The 5,000-nt window shown below is 46.3% G+C and overlaps 11 non-coding genes across 11 annotated transcripts in view; all 11 read right to left on the reverse strand.

The window, feature by feature from the left end:
- Window positions 1–13, reverse strand: part of TRNAL-CAG (transfer RNA leucine (anticodon CAG)) — an 83-nt gene extending 70 nt beyond the window's left edge. Inside the window, exon 1 of the tRNA in view lies at window positions 1–13. This exon is cut by the window's left edge and continues 70 nt beyond it. This is a non-coding gene — a tRNA (tRNA-Leu).
- A 467-nt stretch (window positions 14–480) lies between these two features.
- On the reverse strand, window positions 481–553 carry TRNAT-UGU (transfer RNA threonine (anticodon UGU)). The gene has a single exon. It is a non-coding gene; the product is annotated as a tRNA-Thr (tRNA).
- A 653-nt stretch (window positions 554–1,206) lies between these two features.
- Window positions 1,207–1,279, reverse strand: TRNAT-UGU (transfer RNA threonine (anticodon UGU)). The gene has a single exon. It is a non-coding gene; the product is annotated as a tRNA-Thr (tRNA).
- A 655-nt stretch (window positions 1,280–1,934) lies between these two features.
- TRNAT-UGU (transfer RNA threonine (anticodon UGU)) lies at window positions 1,935–2,007 on the reverse strand. Its single transcript has one exon. It is a non-coding gene; the product is annotated as a tRNA-Thr (tRNA).
- Window positions 2,008–2,111: 104 nt separating this feature from the next.
- On the reverse strand, window positions 2,112–2,194 carry TRNAL-CAG (transfer RNA leucine (anticodon CAG)). Its single transcript has one exon. It is a non-coding gene; the product is annotated as a tRNA-Leu (tRNA).
- Window positions 2,195–2,661: 467 nt separating this feature from the next.
- On the reverse strand, window positions 2,662–2,734 carry TRNAT-UGU (transfer RNA threonine (anticodon UGU)). Its single transcript has one exon. It is a non-coding gene; the product is annotated as a tRNA-Thr (tRNA).
- Window positions 2,735–2,837: 103 nt separating this feature from the next.
- Window positions 2,838–2,920, reverse strand: TRNAL-CAG (transfer RNA leucine (anticodon CAG)). The gene has a single exon. It is a non-coding gene; the product is annotated as a tRNA-Leu (tRNA).
- Window positions 2,921–3,554: 634 nt separating this feature from the next.
- Window positions 3,555–3,637, reverse strand: TRNAL-CAG (transfer RNA leucine (anticodon CAG)). Its single transcript has one exon. It is a non-coding gene; the product is annotated as a tRNA-Leu (tRNA).
- Window positions 3,638–4,107: 470 nt separating this feature from the next.
- TRNAT-UGU (transfer RNA threonine (anticodon UGU)) lies at window positions 4,108–4,180 on the reverse strand. The gene has a single exon. It is a non-coding gene; the product is annotated as a tRNA-Thr (tRNA).
- Window positions 4,181–4,276: 96 nt separating this feature from the next.
- Window positions 4,277–4,359, reverse strand: TRNAL-CAG (transfer RNA leucine (anticodon CAG)). Its single transcript has one exon. It is a non-coding gene; the product is annotated as a tRNA-Leu (tRNA).
- A 468-nt stretch (window positions 4,360–4,827) lies between these two features.
- Window positions 4,828–4,900, reverse strand: TRNAT-UGU (transfer RNA threonine (anticodon UGU)). The gene has a single exon. It is a non-coding gene; the product is annotated as a tRNA-Thr (tRNA).
- Between the last annotated feature and the right edge of the window lie 100 nt (window positions 4,901–5,000).

The raw sequence follows: 5,000 nt of genomic DNA on the forward strand, positions 1-5,000 counted from the left end.
CGGCCATCCTGACACGGAGGTGCATTGTGCCACCGGAAAGTAGGGTGGTTGAGAGAGCTGAATTGTGGTCTTCTACGAAGCCTTCAATCAAGACATGTGAATGGCACCTAGCCCTTGAGGGCAGAAGTAAGGCAGCCTCCAGCTCTAGAATCATAGCTACCGTTATTAGGCCAACCCATGAATGGTGGCATAAGCACCAGTGTTGGCTTCTTGGCCATCCAGAAGAACGGAATACGGACGCTCTCTTTTTAGGAAGAGAATGTTATGAATGTGGTCTAAGTCTTCTTGGAGCCAGTAAGGTTTTTATTTTTTTTTTGCTCAAAGTGGGGTCAATGTTGTGAACCTTGACCAGGGTTGAATGTAATGTGATCTTTCATGTAAGGGGAGTTGACCTAGAGGCAGTGGCGGTTTTTGATAAGACAGCTGGTGAAAGAAAATAGGTTGTCAGGAAAGAAAGATACAGCGCATGAAATAACGCTTAGGCCCTAGTGAGATTTGAACTCACGACCCCTGGTTTACAAGACCAGTGCTCTAACCCCTGAGCTATAGAGCCACAGTGCTCTGTTGTGTAAATGTGTTAAAAAAAAAAAAAAAAAAACGTTCTTGGCTGTGAAAGACTAGCAGGTAGGGGAACCGTGAAAAAACCATCCAAACGCTGTCAGAAGTGGGATTTGAACCCACGCCTCCAGGAGAGACAGCGACCTGAACGCAGCGCCTTAGACCGCTCGGCCATCCTGACACGGAAGTGCATTGTGCCACCGGAAAGTAGAGTGGTTGAGAGAGCTGAATTGTGGTCTTCTACGAAGCCTTCAATCAAGACATGTGAATGGCACCTAGCCCTTGAGGGCAGAAGTAAGGCAGCCTCCAGCTCTAGAATCATAGCTACCGTTATTAGGCCAACCCATGAATGGTGGCATAAGCACCAGTGTTGGCTTCTTGGCCATCCAGAAGAACGGAATAAGGCCGCTCTCTTTTTAGGAAGAGAATGTTATGAATGTGGTCTAAGTCTTCTTGGAGCCAGTAAGGTTTTTTTTTTTTTTTTGCTCAAAGTGGGGTCAATGTTGTGAACCTTGACCAGGGTTGAATGTAATGTGATCTTTCATGTAAGGGGAGTTGACCTAGAGGCAGTGGTGGTTTTTGATAAGACAGCTGGTGAAAGAAAATAGGTTGTCAGGAAAGAAAGATACAGCGCATGAAATAACGCTTAGGCCCTAGTGAGATTTGAACTCACGACCCCTGGTTTACAAGACCAGTGCTCTAACCCCTGAGCTATAGAGCCACAGTGCTCTGTTGTGTAAATGTGTTAAAAAAAAAAAAAAAAAAAACGTTCTTGGCTGTGAAAGACTAGCAGGTAGGGGAACCGTGAAAAAACCATGCAAACGCTGTCAGAAGTGGGATTTGAACCCACGCCTCCAGGGGAGACTGCGACCTGAACGCAGCGCCTTAGACAGCTCGGCCATCCTGACACGGAGGTGCATTGTGCCACCGGAAAGTAGGGTGGTTGAGAGAGCTGAATTGTGGTCTTCTACGAAGCCTTCAATCAAGACATGTGAATGGCACCTAGCCCTTGAGGGCAGAAGTAAGGCAGCCTCCAGCTCTAGAATCATAGCTACCGTTATTAGGCCAACCCATGAATGGTGGCATAAGCACCAGTGTTGGCTTCTTGGCCATCCAGAAGAACGGAATAAGGCCGCTCTCTTTTTAGGAAGAGAATGTTATGAATGTGGTCTAAGTCTTCTTGGAGCCAGTAAGGTTTTTTTTTTTTTTTTTGCTCAAAGTGGGGTCAATGTTGTGAACCTTGACCAGGGTTGAATGTAATGTGATCTTTCATGTAAGGGGAGTTGACCTAGAGGCAGTGGTGGTTTTTGATAAGACAGCTGGTGAAAGAAAATAGGTTGTCAGGAAAGAAAGATACAGCGCATGAAATAACGCTTAGGCCCTAGTGAGATTTGAACTCACGACCCCTGGTTTACAAGACCAGTGCTCTAACCCCTGAGCTATAGAGCCACAGTGCTCTGTTGTGTAAATGTGTTAAAAAAAAAAAAAAAAAAAACGTTCTTGGCTGTGAAAGACTAGCAGGTAGGGGAACCGTGAAAAAACCATGCAAACGCTGTCAGAAGTGGGATTTGAACCCACGCCTCCAGGGGAGACTGCGACCTGAACGCAGCGCCTTAGACCGCTCGGCCATCCTGACACGGAGGTGCATTGTGCCACCGGAAAGTAGGGTGGTTGAGAGAGCTGAATTGTGGTCTTCTACGAAGCCTTCAATCAAGACATGTGAATGGCACCTAGCCCTTGAGGGCAGAAGTAAGGCAGCCTCCAGCTCTAGAATCATAGCTACCGTTATTAGGCCAACCCATGAATGGTGGCATAAGCACCAGTGTTGGCTTCTTGGCCATCCAGAAGAACGGAATAAGGCCGCTCTCTTTTTAGGAAGAGAATGTTATGAATGTGGTCTAAGTCTTCTTGGAGCCAGTAAGGTTTTTTTTTTTTTTTTGCTCAAAGTGGGGTCAATGTTGTGAACCTTGACCAGGGTTGAATGTAATGTGATCTTTCATGTAAGGGGAGTTGACCTAGAGGCAGTGGTGGTTTTTGATAAGACAGCTGGTGAAAGAAAATAGGTTGTCAGGAAAGAAAGATACAGCGCATGAAATAACGCTTAGGCCCTAGTGAGATTTGAACTCACGACCCCTGGTTTACAAGACCAGTGCTCTAACCCCTGAGCTATAGAGCCACAGTGCTCTGTTGTGTAAATGTGTTAAAAAAAAAAAAAAAAAAACGTTCTTGGCTGTGAAAGACTAGCAGGTAGGGGAACCGTGAAAAAACCATGCAAACGCTGTCAGAAGTGGGATTTGAACCCACGCCTCCAGGGGAGACTGCGACCTGAACGCAGCGCCTTAGACCGCTCGGCCATCCTGACACGGAGGTGCATTGTGCCACCGGAAAGTAGGGTGGTTGAGAGAGCTGAATTGTGGTCTTCTACGAAGCCTTCAATCAAGACATGTGAATGGCACCTAGCCCTTGAGGGCAGAAGTAAGGCAGCCTCCAGCTCTAGAATCATAGCTACCGTTATTAGGCCAACCCATGAATGGTGGCATAAGCACCAGTGTTGGCTTCTTGGCCATCCAGAAGAACGGAATACGGCCGCTCTCTTTTTAGGAAGAGAATGTTATGAATGTGGTCTAAGTCTTCTTGGAGCCAGTAAGGTTTTTTTTTTTTTTTGCTCAAAGTGGGGTCAATGTTGTGAACCTTGACCAGGGTTGAATGTAATGTGATCTTTCATGTAAGGGGAGTTGACCTAGAGGCAGTGGCGGTTTTTGATAAGACAGCTGGTGAAAGAAAATAGGTTGTCAGGAAAGAAAGATACAGCGCATGAAATAACACTTAGGCCCTAGTGAAATTTGAACTCACGACACCTGGTTTACAAGAGCAGTGCTCTAACCCCTGAGCTATAGAGCCACAGTGCTCTGTTGTGTAAATGTGTTAAAAAAAAAAACGTTCTTGGCTGTGAAAGACTAGCAGGTAGGGGAACCGTGAAAAAACCATGCAAACGCTGTCAGAAGTGGGATTTGAACCCACGCCTCCAGGGGAGACTGCGACCTGAACGCAGCGCCTTAGACCGCTCGGCCATCCTGACACGGAGGTGCATTGTGCCACCGGAAAGTAGGGTGGTTGAGAGAGCTGAATTGTGGTCTTCTACGAAGCCTTCAATCAAGACATGTGAATGGCACCTAGCCCTTGAGGGCAGAAGTAAGGCAGCCTCCAGCTCTAGAATCATAGCTACCGTTATTAGGCCAACCCATGAATGGTGGCATAAGCACCAGTGTTGGCTTCTTGGCCATCCAGAAGAACGGAATACGGCCGCTCTCTTTTTAGGAAGAGAATGTTATGAATGTGGTCTAAGTCTTCTTGGAGCCAGTAAGGTTTTTTTTTTTTTTTTTTTGCTCAAAGTGGGGTCAATGTTGTGAACCTTGACCAGGGTTGAATGTAATGTGATCTTTCATGTAAGGGGAGTTGACCTAGAGGCAGTGGCGGTTTTTGATAAGACAGCTGGTGAAAGAAAATAGGTTGTCAGGAAAGAAAGATACAGCGCATGAAATAACACTTAGGCCCTAGTGAGATTTGAACTCACGACCCCTGGTTTACAAGACCAGTGCTCTAACCCCTGAGCTATAGAGCCACAGTGCTCTGTTGTGTAAATGTGTTAAAAAAAAAAAACGTTCTTGGCTGTGAAAAACTAGCAGGTAGAGGAACCGTGAAAAAACCATGCAAACGCTGTCAGAAGTGGGATTTGAACCCACGCCTCCAGGGGAGACTGCGACCTGAACGCAGCGCCTTAGACCGCTCGGCCATCCTGACACGGAGGTGCGTTGTGCCACCGGAAAGTAGGGTGGTTGAGAGAGCTGAATTGTGGTCTTCTACGAAGCCTTCAATCAAGACATGTGAATGGCACCTAGCCCTTGAGGGCAGAAGTAAGGCAGCCTCCAGCTCTAGAATCATAGCTACCGTTATTAGGCCAACCCATGAATGGTGGCATAAGCACCAGTGTTGGCTTCTTGGCCATCCAGAAGAACGGAATACGGCCGCTCTCTTTTTAGGAAGAGAATGTTATGAATGTGGTCTAAGTCTTCTTGGAGCCAGTAAGGTTTTTTTTTTTTTTTTTGCTCAAAGTGGGGTCAATGTTGTGAACCTTGACCAGGGTTGAATGTAATGTGATCTTTCATGTAAGGGGAGTTGACCTAGAGGCAGTGGTGGTTTTTGATAAGACAGCTGGTGAAAGAAAATAGGTTGTCAGGAAAGAAAGATACAGCGCATGAAATAACACTTAGGCCCTAGTGAGATTTGAACTCACGACCCCTGGTTTACAAGACCAGTGCTCTAACCCCTGAGCTATAGAGCCACAGTGCTCTGTTGTGTAAATGTGTTAAAAAAAAAAAAAAAAAAAAAAAAAAACGTTCTTGGCTGTGAAAGACTAGCAGGTAGGGGAACCGTGAAAAAAC

Source organism: Hyperolius riggenbachi, chromosome 1, assembly GCF_040937935.1.
Source record: "Hyperolius riggenbachi isolate aHypRig1 chromosome 1, aHypRig1.pri, whole genome shotgun sequence".
Lineage (NCBI taxonomy): Eukaryota > Metazoa > Chordata > Amphibia > Anura > Hyperoliidae > Hyperolius > Hyperolius riggenbachi.